This window comes from Lissotriton vulgaris, chromosome 2_1, assembly GCF_964263255.1.
Source record: "Lissotriton vulgaris chromosome 2_1, aLisVul1.2, whole genome shotgun sequence".
Lineage (NCBI taxonomy): Eukaryota > Metazoa > Chordata > Amphibia > Caudata > Salamandridae > Lissotriton > Lissotriton vulgaris.
In genome coordinates, this window is record NC_141687.1 from 498,975,457 (window position 1) to 498,991,154 (window position 15,698).

The following is a 15,698-nucleotide window of genomic DNA, read 5'->3' on the forward strand; positions in this document are numbered from 1 at the left end:
GGAGAGTGTACGTTAGTTAAATATGATTGAGAGTGTAAAAGAGAATGAAAGAGTGAGAATCAATGAGTGAGTGAGTGTATGAATAAGCGAAAGTGAGTGAGTTAGTACTGCTGTGGGAGTAAGTTAGAATGACTGAGGTGGGGGAGATTGTGAGAGGTAGTGAGTCAGGGGTGTCTCTATCAACAGTGCTATATGTGCCTTGCATCAGGGCACAGAGCCCTGGTGCGACTGCATCTGCCGCACAATTAAAGTAGAACACAAGTGCCCCAGGAGTTTAAACCTGGGCCCCTCGATACCAGTAGTTGTGAGTGAAGGTCAGTGATTATGAAAGTGTGAATGTATGCAAGAGCGTTTGTTGACAAGAAACAGTGTGTGTGTATGGGTACATGTGTGTTTGAGGATACTCATGGCAAACTTTTAAAACAATGAGGTGAACCTTTGGCATGTATTAGATTCCACAACTTCCAGGGATCACCAAGCACCACTGGGCGAAAAAGCAATTAGGAACATATAAAATGTAAACTTTAATGTGTTTAGATTAAAGCTTGTGAAGTGTTAAGGTGTTAAATGTGACATATTGTGATCGATATTCCAAATTGTATCTGAGTCGGTATCAATAAATTCGGTCCTGTGCATTGACAAAACCATAAGACTGTCTAATGTAAAAATATTTTTTGGTTTGAAATGGAAACTTGTGAAAATCTTTTGCTTTAAACATGCATTAAAACTAACAGCAGTCAAAGATGCTGTGCTCAAATCCATTACAATAAAAGTCCTATTTTCTCTTAATGTACTGCACTGTATTGGCAAATGCTAGGTCAAATTCTTGAACAGTAGGGCTCTAGATTTTATAACTAGCTGCAGATATCTCTCGCCTATAGCTTCCTTACAGCAACAAAAGGCCATTAAAAAAAGATAATGTAGAAATGCTCGAATGTTCGCTTTTTCACCCACAAGGGCAAAAGAACTGAAAGTTTTTGACTTTTCAAGACATGTGCCATAAATCAGCCGGAGACAAGTTCTAGATAGATGGCTGTCATTAATTTCTGTAAATGGCAAGAGTATGAGGAGCCCTGCAGCGCTAATGTGCTGTCCTCATACCAAAGAAAGAGCACATTTAAAGAATCACTTGTAGAAACTAATGACAAATAAAAAGGTGACGAATATTCCACGTTGCTACATTTAATTTTTTTTTGTAAATATCTATTCGCATAGTGTCTGAAAGCTTACCAAAATGCGAATTTCACAAGTGACTAAACAGCACTTGACAACAGATGCATCTTACAGTAACAGATTTGAAATTCAGGTAACCCATAAAGAAACATATTATATATATATATATATATATATATATATATATATATATATATATATATATATATATATATATATATAGTCATACATGGGCTATTACGAAAATGGATGGTTTTATTTGCACTAGATACACTTTTGCACATTTCGGTTACTTCACAGTTATGCACTAATGAGAACTGATGTTTATCAACATAGTTGAAATCGTTTGGTCTTTTTCATGCATTTATGCAACTATATCTCTGTCAAAATATAAATAATTATTCCATGATGAAAATTATATAAAAAATGGTTTAATAATTATATATTTAAGCAGATATGAATAATGATTGAAGACAAACATGTAAAAAGTGTTTCTTCTTTGTTTGTAAGGAGCTGCACTTTACTAGCACTTTTTAAAGCGACACAAAAAAGCAATGAGATGTCATGTGATCAAGGGAGGGATCTCCCGAAACGCGTCATGGCGGCATTGGCGAAAATAAAATAATGCACTGAGAAAAATTTGGGTCCACGATTGTCTGTTCGAGTCTTCTGAAATTGAACGTGGTGAGGCGAGTTTTAGAGCAATTTATATCGGAATAACTCTCTCCGGTTACGTGGACCCCATTCTGAAGTGTGGCTTTGTTCGGGAAGAGTTTTGCTTTGGAATTTCCTGGTACGAGCATCGCGGCATCGTGGCGGAGACCCCCGGGGCACTTTTGGAGTATCCGGGCAAACGGAAAGGAAACATAGCCCCCTGCAACCAAACAGCATAGAAGCACGTACACGGAGCACGGAGGACCTGGCAGCTAGTCATCCAGATCTACGGGTGAGTCAAGAGCGGGCTCGCCTTTGGAGAGGGATTGGCAGTAAGGTCGTACGGACTCTGTGAAGGTACAGCGTATATGGAGAATTGAACATTGCAGGTCGGAAAGTGTGCAGTTCGATATTGTGAGTCTCCCGTCAAGTTTTGGTAGAGAGGCAATTTTCGAGCGCTGAAAGTGAAATATAAGAGCCAAAATGTCCGCTAGCACTCTCAAAAATCGTGAGTTGGCAGCTAAAGGATTGTTTGATGATGCCCCAGAAGAGACTCAAGGGGCCAGCAAAGTGACTACACAGGGTCCGGTGGATGCAACCAAAGGGTTAAGGGACAATTTTAGAGCTCTGGAGAAGTTGAAACGGCAGGAGCAAGCAAAATGGTGGGAGGCAACGTCCCTTCAGCGGTATCTGGATGTGGGCAGGATACCAAGAGGCCTCCGCATCATGATTGCCCCTAGCTATGAGTCCCCTAATCCAGCAATGATGGCAGAATGGGGGAAATGCAATTTGGCATCTTCGCAAAAACTTGTGGAAATACTAGTAAAGTATGCGGAGATAGATTGAAAATTGCTACAGGAAACAATTGAGCTCTTAGAAAAGGAGATAGAGCCACAAGGGGACCCTCAGTTCAAAACCAAAATGGTGGAGGAGATGGAGGTACATCTCGCAAAAGAAGAAGAAAAAATAAAAAACAGAAAAAGCTATAAATTTAGACGTGATAGAGATGACTATATGAATGGACAGATATTTACCTTCGCTAGAAGATACGACTCAATGCGAATGGCCACGGCTAACAAGCAAAAGGGGCAGGGGTCGGGCCAGGCTGAGATGCAAAGGGCAACAGAATCTCCGTCGGCCTCTGATTTCAGTTCAGCAGTGGATAGCGGTTCAGATTCAGACAATTTGGGAACAAAAGCGACCCCATCCAACATTAGACTCATATTGGGGGAAGAGTTGGAGATTTTAAAAAACAACCGGAGGGACACTCTCAGGTCACGAAACAAGGGACCAAACAAAACAGGGCAACAAGGAGGAGGAGGGCCCGTAGGCAAGCCAGGAGAAGGAACAGTCAAATGAGGAAGGGGCAGAACACGCAAATAATTGATGAAACAAAAACAGACTCTGTGGTTGATAATTCAAACATGGAGAATAAAAACACCATCATTAATTTAGCAGGTATTGACCTCTCAGCGGCTGAACACCAACTACTGTCGCCAGGCTAGTCCTATTGTCCAGAATCGAATTTCAGCTACACCCAAACCCGAGCTGATATATACAGATTCATTCGAAAATTGAAATTAAAAAAGTTCCACCAATTACGAGGTACCCAGGCGGATAATGTAGAGATGTTGGCATCACAAAATCCAGCTTTACGGGGGTTAGATGGAACAGATTATGACCTTCTATATGAAATGAAGGGATTGGAAGGTTCAAGAGAGACCATTTCACAGGATGAATCTGAAACACAGCCATCACAAATAGCAGGGACTAATGTTAAACCTATCACGTCTTTCAAACAAAAATCAAAATTTGTTCCGATTATGGCACGAGATTCAATCGATGTTTTTAGTGAGCAACTGGTGACACAGGTCAAGAAACTCAGCAATAGATCGACAAATTTAAAAAGGAAAATAACGAATCATGAAAAACAATACTGGCAGCTGATCAACAAATTGAAGTACAATGAGCAAATTATAATAAGGAACTCTGATAAGGGTGGAAATTTGGTGCTATGGCCACGTAAAGATTATATGGAGGAGGCTCATGGCCAGTTAAACAATATAGAATGTTATCGTAAAGTGCCATTCACAAAGTTTAAAGATATACAGGAAGCACTGTTTGCTCAATTGTTAGCTTGGAAGAGTCTGGGGCTATTGAATAGGAATGAATTTAAATTTTTTAAAAGAGAACATCCCATGGTCCCGGTTATGTATTTTATACCTAAAATACACAAGAATCCAGATAAACCACCGGGGCGCCCCATCATAGCAGCATGTGATGGACTGCTGGAAAATCTATCGAGATATATTGACTCTTTCTTGCAGGACTCTGTTAAAAGCCTTAAATAATTTGTGCAAGATACAAGTGACTTCCTGAGTAAGATTCGGCACAAAAAATGGAAACCTTCCTTCCTTATGATGGCACTTCATGTTTCAAGTTTGTATACATGTATCAGGAACCAGGATGGTCTGAGAGCCATGTAGTATTTTTTAGCTAGCAGACCAATTTCCTTGGTTTAACACTCCAGGATGCTTCGATTCTGCCTAGAGAATAATTATTTTTTGTTTGATGGTAGACTATATCAGCAGATTCATGGTGTTGCTATGGGGGCCAGCTTCTCCCCCAGTTATGCCTGTTTGTTTATGGGCTGGTGGGAGGACCTGGTCCGCAAGCAACAACATGAACAAGCATATATTAGAAGTGTAGTAACTTGGCTGCGCTATATTGATGATTTGTTTATAATTTGGGACGGTGATCTTGGCAGTGCATCTGAGTTGATTAAAAAACTAAATGACAATACGGTCAATCTGCATTTTACAGCAGAAATCAGCAAGTTGAAAGTAACCTTCCTAGATGTTCAAATTGAGGTAAAGAGGGATGAACTAATAACCACTTTATATCGGAAACCCACGGCAGGCAATACTTTATTGCATGCCTCAAGTGCTCATCCGTCACATTTGATTAGGAGCATTCCATATGGAGAAATGCTCTGAATCAGACGGATTTGCAGTGAGGAGGAGGATTGCGCTATGAAACAGAAAGAATGCAAGACTAGGTTTCTAAATCGTGATCACAGTTCAGATGTGATTGAGTCAGCTATTAATATATCTAAATCATTGTGTAGAGAGGATCTGCTGAGATACAATAACAGACAGAAGAAGAAAGAAGGACCAGGGAAACCAGTGAGGTGTATTCTTAACTTTTCCAGACAAGAAAAACAAATTAGAGGAATTGTAAGAAAAAATTGGCCCATCATAAAAAGTGACCCAGTGATAGGGGGTATTTTACCAACTAATCCTTCGATGACTTTTAGAAGAACCAACAGTATGGGGTCCTCGCTGGTGAGGAGCAGTATTGAAGCTCGACCCAAAGATTCCTGGTTAAAGGCCAGAAAGTGTTTTTTTAAATGCTCTGTCTGCAAAGCGTGTCAATATGGGGAGAATACCACCTTCTATTAAACAGCATTTGATCCGGGTGTAGGCAAAATTAATATGCACCTTACGTGTAAATCAGATTATGCTGTTTACGTACTCACCTGCAGTTGTAACTTAAAATATATAGGGAGTCCGAAGTTACCAGCACATAGGAGAATTTTACAGCACATTTGTGCTATTTGCAACCATGATGAGAGCTACCCAGTAGCTAGACATTTTAAGCTGATTCATAACAGTGATCCCAAATATCTCAAAATATTTTGTGATAGATGGACTTCCTACTAGGAGAGGTGGAAATAGGGAGGGTAGACTGAGGAGTCTAGAAACATCATGTATTTTAAGATTCGACTCCAAACATCCTAATGGGTTGAACAACACAGAGGATTTATATACCTTCCTATAAAATACTGTATGACTGTATTTTTCATCTATAACATACATATGTATATATACAGTATTAATTTTTATATAGATTAATTTGGATACAAGTCTTTATGCAATGATTGAATATCGAGCCTGATGAATTGGAGGATTTAAGTAGTTGTTTATGAAATGTTATTCTGGTTTTCTTCACTGTTTGGAATTCTTTTATTAGGGAAATGGATTTTAGGATATTGCTATTTATACATTTTATTTGATTAGGGATTGATTTTAAAGATTGTTGGATAGAAGGTATATTTATTTGTAAATACTTCTTAACATTGATAATGGTTTTTAACTGAATCAACCCTTGATGAAATGAAATAGTGTATTGGATGTCCTATTACCCTGTTAAGGCACTTTAAAAGAATCAGGCACTCTAGTCACTTTCGCAAGAATAGTCATACATGGGCTATTACGAAAATGGATGGTTTTATTTGCACTAGATACACTTTTGCACATTTTGGTTATTTCACAGTTATGCACTAATGAGAACTGATGTTTATCAACATAGTTGAAATTGTTTGGTCTTTTTCATGCATTTATGCAACTATATCTCTGTCAAAATATAAATAATTATTCCATGATGAAAATTATATCAAAAATGGTTTAATAATTATGCATTTAAGCAGATATGAATAATGATTGAAGACAAACATGTAAAAAGTATTTCTTCTATGTTTGTAAGGAGCTGCACTGCACTAGCACTTTAAAAGCGACACAAAAAAGCAATGAGATGTCAAGTGATCAAGGGAGGGATCTCCCGAAACAGGTCATGGCGGCATTGGCGAAAAAAAATAATGCACTGAGAAAAATTTGGGTCCACGCTTGTCTGTTCGAGTCTTCTGAAATTGAACGTGGTGAGGTGAGTTTTGGAGCAATATATATATATATATATATATATATATATATATATATATATATATATATATATATATATATATATATTCACAGGAAAAAAACATAGGTTTCAGGGGTGTTTTAGTTAGCTGGACATTTCACATGTACAAAAACATAGAAATTCCTCCGTTATAGTTACTTTGCCTAACTATAACTCGTGCGCCCGCAATGCACTGCTGATTATGTCACATAATACATCATTCATGATATGATCAGTGGCATCAATCACTGATGACATCTCAAATGACATCACTGATGTCATCACTTTCCTGGGAAAACAACACAAGAGGTAAAAAAGCGCATCATGCAGCATCAATCACAGATACACTGTAAAGTAAAGACTGCACCCTTGGTTGAGCATTATATGAAAAATGCACATACACCTTCTTATATGAAATTGTTTGTACTGGAGAGTGTAAAGAGACGGCAGAATATCGATCGTTTGCTCAAAGAAAACAGATGGATTTGGTCTTGTAGAAATGTTGAAAATGGATTGAATTCATTTGTTGAGGGGCTTGTATTGGCAACACTGTAGAAGTTCATTCAGGTGTGAGTATTAATGCCCTTTAATGCTCTTTACTGTATATCCTAATATATGTTGTTCTTTTTGGGACAGAATGTATAAGGTGAATGTTTTAAAATACTTCTTACATATCTGGAGATTGGTATATTCATGGGTATATAGATTTAACTTGAGTGATTACAGCAAAGCCTCTATTTCCTTTGGTTATATTGAGAGTCACATAGAAATACTTCATATATACCTGGAGATCGGTATATTCATGGTCATAGAGAGCTAACAAGTGACTACAGTAAAGTCTTGAGTCGTCTTTGCTGTAATTGAGAATCACGTAGGATTCTGTACATGTAAGATGGTTGGCATCATTGATACCTTAGCCACGTGATTTGTAGGGTCGTAGGTTGTTGAGGAGGATACTACAAAATTGAGGGTCCCAAACGTTGCTCTCCTTGGCTGACTCTATAGGGTATTCAGGCTCCTTTTATGTTCTTTTAAGGTCATTGTAATTTATACGTGGCCGCAGTTAAGGTGGATTTGTTTTTAGCGACTCCTTTAAAATCTATTGACAATTGTTTTTTTACTCTGGTATATACATTGTTTTGATTTTGGGAAAGTTTGCAAGATCCTTTTGTGAATGGTATGAATAATGGACTTAGCTGATGATTTGAAGCGTGATAACAACTACTTAAGATGTCCGCCATGGAACGGGACGTGAACATACGCCATCACTCATGAGGTTACTTTTGGGGGGCTGCGTTACTCGCCCTTCTAAGTCGGGCAATGAACTAAGCTTTGCTGCTTCTTATAGAAGTGAGTGGGAGTAGCGGTGTTTGCTTATAGTTTTATAGGAATGTTTTGAAGCTGGTCAGTTCCTTAACACCTTGGCTGCTCAGGATATTCCTCTGCTGTGCTGGGCCATGATGATAATGGGTGTGGTCATGATGAGCTCAGCTCGTCATGAGCACACGAGCACTGTGCCTCATGACGAGCTGGGCTAGTCATGAGCACCAAAGGGGTTAAGGGGACAATCGGACTAATGGGCTGTTGTCATTTTGTCTGTAGGGCATTCTAAGAAGATACAGACGTGCGGCTTAGGTGTACGTACTCTCGCGGTTAAGACAGGTTGATCGACAGTGTCTTTACATGAAAGCAATGTATTTGATTTTATCCCTATACTGTTGTTTCAGATTTGGCAATTGTTATTGAGGTAAGAAGATGGGCCTACATAGCTACTTCATGGTTTAGGAGTATTTCTGGTGTTCTGGAAGTGACATAATAGGCGCCTGTATGGTGTGTGGTTTTGTTGGGTCTAAGGAAATATGTGGGACTTTAGGCTAAGCTAGTACTGTTAGTACCTTTGTAGTCTTTTTTTAAGTCACATATGGTTACCAAGCATGCTGTTTGGTGGTTGGTGATTAAAAAAAGGGGGTGGTGATGAACAGAGTGTCTGAATTAAGCAGACCACTCTTACCCAGTCAAAGATCAGTGAGCTAAAAAACGGTGATCGATCAAGCCCTGATCTTTGGACTGGGTAGGAGTGTTCTGCTTAATTCAGATACTCTGTCCATCACCACCCCCTTTTCTGAATCGTTTTGTCCACCATAAGCGTGGAAGGGTATACTCAGATGTGAGTCCCTTGCTCACTGCACCATCAGGATTCAAGCAAGCCGGGCCGAAGACGGCTGAAATGCCAGAAACCGGTCCCAGAAGCTTGTTTCCTTTCCAGTATAAGAATTGGCTTGGTAGTTTGGTCTGCCCTGTTCCCATGATGCACTGGGCCAGGGACAGACTAATTTGCTTGTAGCCAAGTTCTGAGCTGGGATGGTGCAGTGAGCTAAAAACCGGTGATGGATCAAGCCCTGATCTTTGGACTGGGTAGGAGTGTTCTGCTTAATTTAGATACTCTGTCCATCACCAACCCCTTTTCTGAATCGTGCGGTGGTTGGTGGCACTTTTTATTTTATGTGTGACACACAGTGATCACTGGGTAGGTTAAGCATCTTAGTTTTGTCTTTGAGTGGTGAGCAGACGATACATGTATATACATTGTTTGAACTCTGGGTTGTTTCTTTTTATATATGTTGTTGTATGTTTTATGTTTTCATTGTATTAGATTAATTGTGCAACACTTCCGTCCTGAAGATGGTCTCGGGGATCTGGTTGACCGTTACAGAGACCGAAACGTCGACGCTAGTGCATATTTTTGTTTATATTTATACAATGTGAGGCATAGCAAAAGCAATGCAAATATATCTGTTTAATTACGTGATATGGTAGATTGTTGACCCATATGTATAAAAAGCAAAAGATGCATTGTTACTACTGAAAAACAAGTGGACAAATTTAGTAGTATTTTTGGTTGCCCTACATGATGAATATATATTTCTAAAACTGGATTAAAACAGTTTTGTTTACAACATTATTCTTTGAAGATTTTCCCTGATTTGGATGAATTGGGATCACATATGTGACATTTTTTGAAGTAGAAAATAATGGGTAAATGATTCCTCTAGGGACATTATATATTTTGTTATTGACTATACCCAGTCCTGAGGGGATTATTGGGTTGCCCAATTTTTGTGATAGATTTCTAACTATAATGTCACTGAAACCTATGTTTACTTTCAGTGAATTTCAAAGCTTTTTTAAATGCTAATTTCTAACTATAACGTCTCTGAAACCTATGGTTTTTTCAGTAAATTTCAAAGGTTTTTTAAATGTAATTTTTAAGTGTAATACTAGTTATACCTATTTGTTTGTACTGATTTTCTACAGTTTTTTAGTCGTTTATTTATAAATAGTTTATTCATTAAATAACATTATATATTTTTCAGAAAATTGCAAAAAAAAAAATTTTTAATCACATTTTTTGTTTTCTTTTTTCTTTTAATATATTTATATACTGGCACATATATTATGACACTTAGGCGCCCGTGCAGCAGACCGCCATAGGCAAGCCTGTCTGCACCAGTCCGTGCTGGGCCGTTGCCTGTCGCCAGGACCTCTGCATCTTTTACAGGCAAAGAATGCAGTTATACCCACGAAGAACTTCTGGGATTGGCCTCCGAGTGGATATCAGCCCAGTGGGCCTTTCAAGAGCCGACTTTTGTGTGCAAATTTTGTACCTTTAAGGTTGTCTCTACACTGAATGTAAGTTTTTTAGCCTTAACTGTCGCTCTCTGGTAAGACACCATGCAGAAGTTATTGACCTTTTCATGGATGAGGGCCCTGACGCCCTTTTTCTTACAGAATCCTGGCTTACTCAGGAAACTGTGGGGGAGCCAGGGCTAGCCCTCCCTGATGGTTACACCTTACATAGTATTAATAGAGAGGGGAAAGAGGAGGCGGCAACGCGATGGTAACCAAAGAAGCCTATGCCGTCAGCCTGACCAAGGAAGGAATAGCGGGTTGCGAGAGCGCATTGTTTAAAATCCAGCTTAGCTGCAACCTGACTATGTCCGGCCTTTTAATCTATAGACCCCCTGGGCCCTCCGGTAATTTTTTTGAGGACCTAGTGAATAAAATTGGACAGGTGGCCAGTAAAGCGTCTAACTTTACCGTCCTGGGGGATCTCAATCTGCACCTTGAGCTAGAAGGAAAGGGTACAATCACTAGTTTTTTAGCAGATCTGGAGGCCTTCCAGCTGGCGCAACTAGTACGTGGGGGCACACATGTGGCGGGGCACTTGCTCGATCCCATTTTTTCCAACCTTAGTTGTTTAAAAACCTTTTTTTGGTCCCTATGACATGGACAGACCATTCTTTAATACCTATCTCGTTACTGTGGCAGGGTAGAGTCGATGTGGTTCGCCTAGTTTCTGTGGTAAAACGGCCCTGGCATAAGCTTGACTAAGAGATGCTTGCTACTTGGTTAGCGGAGCACAGACCCCAGTTCCCCTCAGATGTGGAGAAGGCGCATTTGTGCTTTCACGATTGGCTGGTGTCAGGTCTGGATAGCTGCATTCCAGCACAGCAGGGAGTTATTGGACGTGGGCCATCTAATCCATGGTTCACTGACCTACTAACTCAGGCAAAAAAGCGGTGCAAGCAGCTGGAGCGTGCCTGGTGATGCTCTTATGAGCCTTCTGCCAAAGCAGTATACTGAGCGGCTGTCAAGGACTACCATATGCTCATCCACAAAACACAGGCAGAGTTTATAGCCAAAAAAAATCCTGGCTAGCTCTAATCCCACCAAAACCATCTTCAGCGTGCTAAAAAACATGAAGACTGAGGGCATGCCCAGTAGCTCTCCCGTATCTTCGAAACATCATTGTGAGGCTCTAGCACTTCACTTTGTGAAGAAAGTGAAGATGATCTATCAGGGGTTCCCCACAGAGACCACTCCTGTTGAGGAAATTGGGCCTTCAGGGACGGGCATTAGGGCGAACAACTGTCTGTCATCCTTTCCTCTGCTATCACTCCAGGAGTTTGAGGCCTTAAGTGCGAAGTCAGGCTCCCCAGCTGATCCGGTGTCATCGAAGTACTTCCGCAAGCTCCAGCCACTTATTTCGCCTGTGGCTCTGGAGGTTGTCAATTTGTCACTGAAGTTAGCCTCCGTCCCTAGGTCATGGAAGCATGTAAAAGTCATACCGTTGTTAAACAAACGATCATTAGATCCAGATGATCCTGGCAATTACCGTCCCATATCCCAGCTCCCCTTTATTGCGAAAGTGATGGAGGCACACGTAAATTACATCTTGTCTAAACACATTGACGAGCAAAACATCTTTGACCCTTCTCAACATGGGTTTCGACCCGTCATAGTAATGAATCAGCCCTTCTAACAGTCACAGAATCTATCCGGAGCCAACTGGATGTAGGAGACTCTGATGCCATGGTCCTTTTAGACCTAAGTGCCGCCTTCGACACGGTGTCCCATGCGATCCTCCTTGAACGCCTTTGGGCGGCTGGAAACAGGGATGATGCCCTCGAGTAGATTTGTTCTTTCCTGGCTGGACGATCTTTCCAAGATTGTCTGGTCGAATTAGGATTGGTCTGCCCCCCAGGCTTTAAAATTATTCACACTCCTCGACCGAAGAACAGAGGTGGTGGAATCGGTATCATCTACAGAGAGTCGTTAGGTCTTTTCCGGCTTAAAATCAGTGAGGTCTCGGGCTTCGAGCTGATGGGATTTTCCATCAAAGACCAGGAAAGAACACAGCTCACTGGGGTATTATGCTATCGCCCGCCGGGCTCTGCCCCCTCCCTATCAGACTTTCTTGATCTGATATATGACCTTTCGAACTCTCATGCTAAGCTGCTGGTCCTGGGGGACTTCAATCTTTGGCAGGGTGGACCTCTGGATGGGGCGTTCACAACACTCTGTCAAGCTTTTGGTGACATTCAGCTGCAGCAACTGGTAGGTTCTGCGACTCACAGAGGAGGGCATGTCTTGGACCTGATCTTCGCTGACGCTCAATCAGTAGCGGTCAACGATATTTTAAGCCAATGTTGGACGGACCATGCACTGGTGACCTTCTCCCTTGGTATAGGGGTCTACCCCGCGGAAGCTGCTGGGGTAGGAGGTTCGAAACTGGGTAGACCTTGGACTCGTCTCTCTAAGTCATCCTCACCACCTGCATTACTACCAGCCAACTTTTGTTTGAGCAATTCGGTGGAGGAGAGCTATCTTTCCTTATGTCAGTCTATCACTGACTCGTTGAATAAGCTGGTGCCTCTTCGTAGGTCTCGAGGGAGAGTGAACCGTGCCTTCCCCTGGTACACGGAAGAGTTACGACTGCTTAAACTGAGCTGCAAACGTGCTGAGCGGGCGTGGAGGAAGCAGTATTTGCCATTTGCAAAGGCCTCGTTTAAGCTCGCACTGCAGGGCTACAAGGCGCAGATCAAGTTGGCAAAGGCGGCCTTTCTAGAATCCACCTTGAATAAGGCGCCTAACAAATCTCAAGCCCTGTTCAAAATTGTCAGGGACTTGTCTCATCCAGCCTGTGTGGCCAACACGGTCGTGGCGTCGCAGGCCCTGTGCGATGCACTAGCGGGTGCTTTTGAGGAGAAGACTGCTAAGATCTTAGAGGGCTTAAAAAACCCTCTGCCCGCGGCCCTCGGTCTGGGAGCTCCGGTTAGCCCGCTCAGTCGACCCCGGTCAGTCGGGCTTTGTCCTGGCACGGGAGCTCCGAACGGGTCACCCAGTCAACCCCAGCCGACTGATGCCGCTCTTTTACAGGGCATGCCTGGAGTGGGAGCTCCGGGTGGTCCATCCAGTCGACCTCAGATGGGCACACCTGGTCCCATTCTGAGAGCTCCGGACGGAACACCCAGTCGACCCCATTCGAGTGACCTGGGTCTCTGCTTGGGAGCTCCGGATATCCTATCCAGTCGACCCCAACTAAGACATTTTCCCTGTCCCTCTTATGAGGAATTTTGCAGCTTGGCACACACGGTTGCCTCGGGCTCTCCGCTCGACCCACTACCTCCCAAATTTTGGAAGGTCTTCCATGCTGAACTCTTTCCGCCGTTGCATGCCATCTGCCTCCAGTCCTTGGAGTCGGCCTGGGTTCCTGATTGCTGGAAGTTAGCAGTAGTTTCCCCACTGCTTAAGAAGCCAACGCTAGACCCTGCCTGTCTCTCCAACTACAGGGCAATCTCCCTGCTCCCATTTCCTATTAAGATCATCGAAAAATGGGTGACCCGCTCGCTCTCAGGCTTTCTAGAGAACATCGGGTGGTTTGATGAGGCACAGTTTGGCTGCCGCCCCGGGCACGGGACGGAGTCAGCACTGGTTACCGTATTGGACAACCTTCGGACGCGTGTCGACAGTGGTCGGGCAGCCTTTTTAGTGCTGCTCAACATGTCGGCCGCGTTCGATACGGTCTGCCATCAAACCCTCATCAGGAGACTGGAGGAGTGCGGGGTCACAGGGAGTGCAAGAGATTGGCTGGCTTCTTATCTGGGTAGCCGGCAACAGCTGGTTTTGCTTCCTCCATTCCGCTCTGAGTCAAGGAAAGTGGGACAGGGGGTTCCACAGGGCTCGGCCATCAGCCCTATACTCTTCAATCTGTATCTTCGCCCCCTGGTCCAGCTTATAAAATCCTTTGGTGTCTCGGCTTTTAACTATGCCGATGACACCCAGCTGGTCTTTTCTCTGGAAGGAAACAACGCGGTCTCGCTGGAGACTTTTCATCGCTGTATGGCAGCCACAGCGGATTGGCTTCGGGCCAATTCACTCCAATTTAACAGCTCTAAAACGGAGGTGCTCCATTGCTCCAGTGATCGAATTCCGCGTGCTCTTCCAGAGAACTTCTGGCCCACTGCCTTTCCGGAACCAGTAGCGGCGGCGGAATCAGCCCGCAACTTGGGGGTAATTTTTGGCCCTAACCTACAGCTTGACTTGCACGTAAACAAAACCATCTCTACGTGCATGATGCTGTTACGCATGTTGCGCAAAGTTCTGCCCCTTCTCCCCGCCCAGGCCAGGCCAGAGGTAGTTCGCAGCACTATTCTAAGTCGCTTAGATTACTGCAATGTGCTGCTTCTGGAGGCCCCAAAAAATCTGGTGGGGAAGCTACAACGGGTACAGAACATGGCTGCCAAGTTGGCTCTCTCGCGAGCCAGGTCTAGCTCTTCCACTCTTGCTTTAAGAGACCTGCACTGGCTTCCGGTGCATCTGCGAGTGGTGTATAAGGCCGCGTGTCTGGTGTTTAAGGCAGTACACCAGCAGTGCCCAGTACCACTTCGTGACATGTTTGCTTGGTACTCTGCTTCGCGGCCCCTTCGCTCATCTTCGGCCAACCTGTTGGTGGTCCCGAGGTTCCAGAGAGTCAGGATGGGTGGCCGCTCATTTAGTGTTGCGGCGGCCAGACTCTGGAACTCCCTGCCTCTCTCTCTGAGAAGCCACAAGGATTACCTACCATTTAGGAAAGCACTGAAAACGCATCTGTTCCTGAAAATTGTCTGAGCAGTGAGTGGTGTTTCTGCCGAAGTTCAAAGCGCCAGGATGCCCTTTGGGTGATAGGCTGCGCTCTACAAATATACAAATAAATAAATAAAAGTGTCAGTGCCTCCTTTTCATTTTTAGGATCATGCCCTGTGCCACGGGGTGCCTCAAGGCTCCATTTTGAGCCCGCTACTATTTAGTCTGTATGTGAGACCGTTGGCAGAGGTGGCCAGAGACAGGGGGCTGTCCTTGGTGCCATATAACGATGACAACCAGTTGGTGATTGCTTTTTCTAAAAACTGTTGCGCCATTCTGGAGAAGTTCAAGGAGGATTTGTCGACTATCTCGAACTGGATGAGGGCTAATTGTCTTCAATTAAATGGCAGTAAATCCAAGATTCTACTGTACGGGAAGAACCAGGAGCTTTGGTCAGAGCAGTGGTGGCCCGATCTTCTCAAACCCGCTCTGTCACCTAAGGAGACAAGAAAAGACTTAGGTGTCTGTTTCGACAATGGACTAAAATTCGAGAAACAGACAAGAGCTGTTGCCGCTATTTGTTTTGGGCTCTTGATAGGATTGAGGCCCTTGCTTGGTTTTTTCCCTCTCAGAGTGCGCCAAACCATCCTGCAGGCCTCCATTCTTGCTAGGCTTGATTATGGCAATGCTTTATTTCTAGGCGCCAATAAAGCTAGTATTAAACGCCT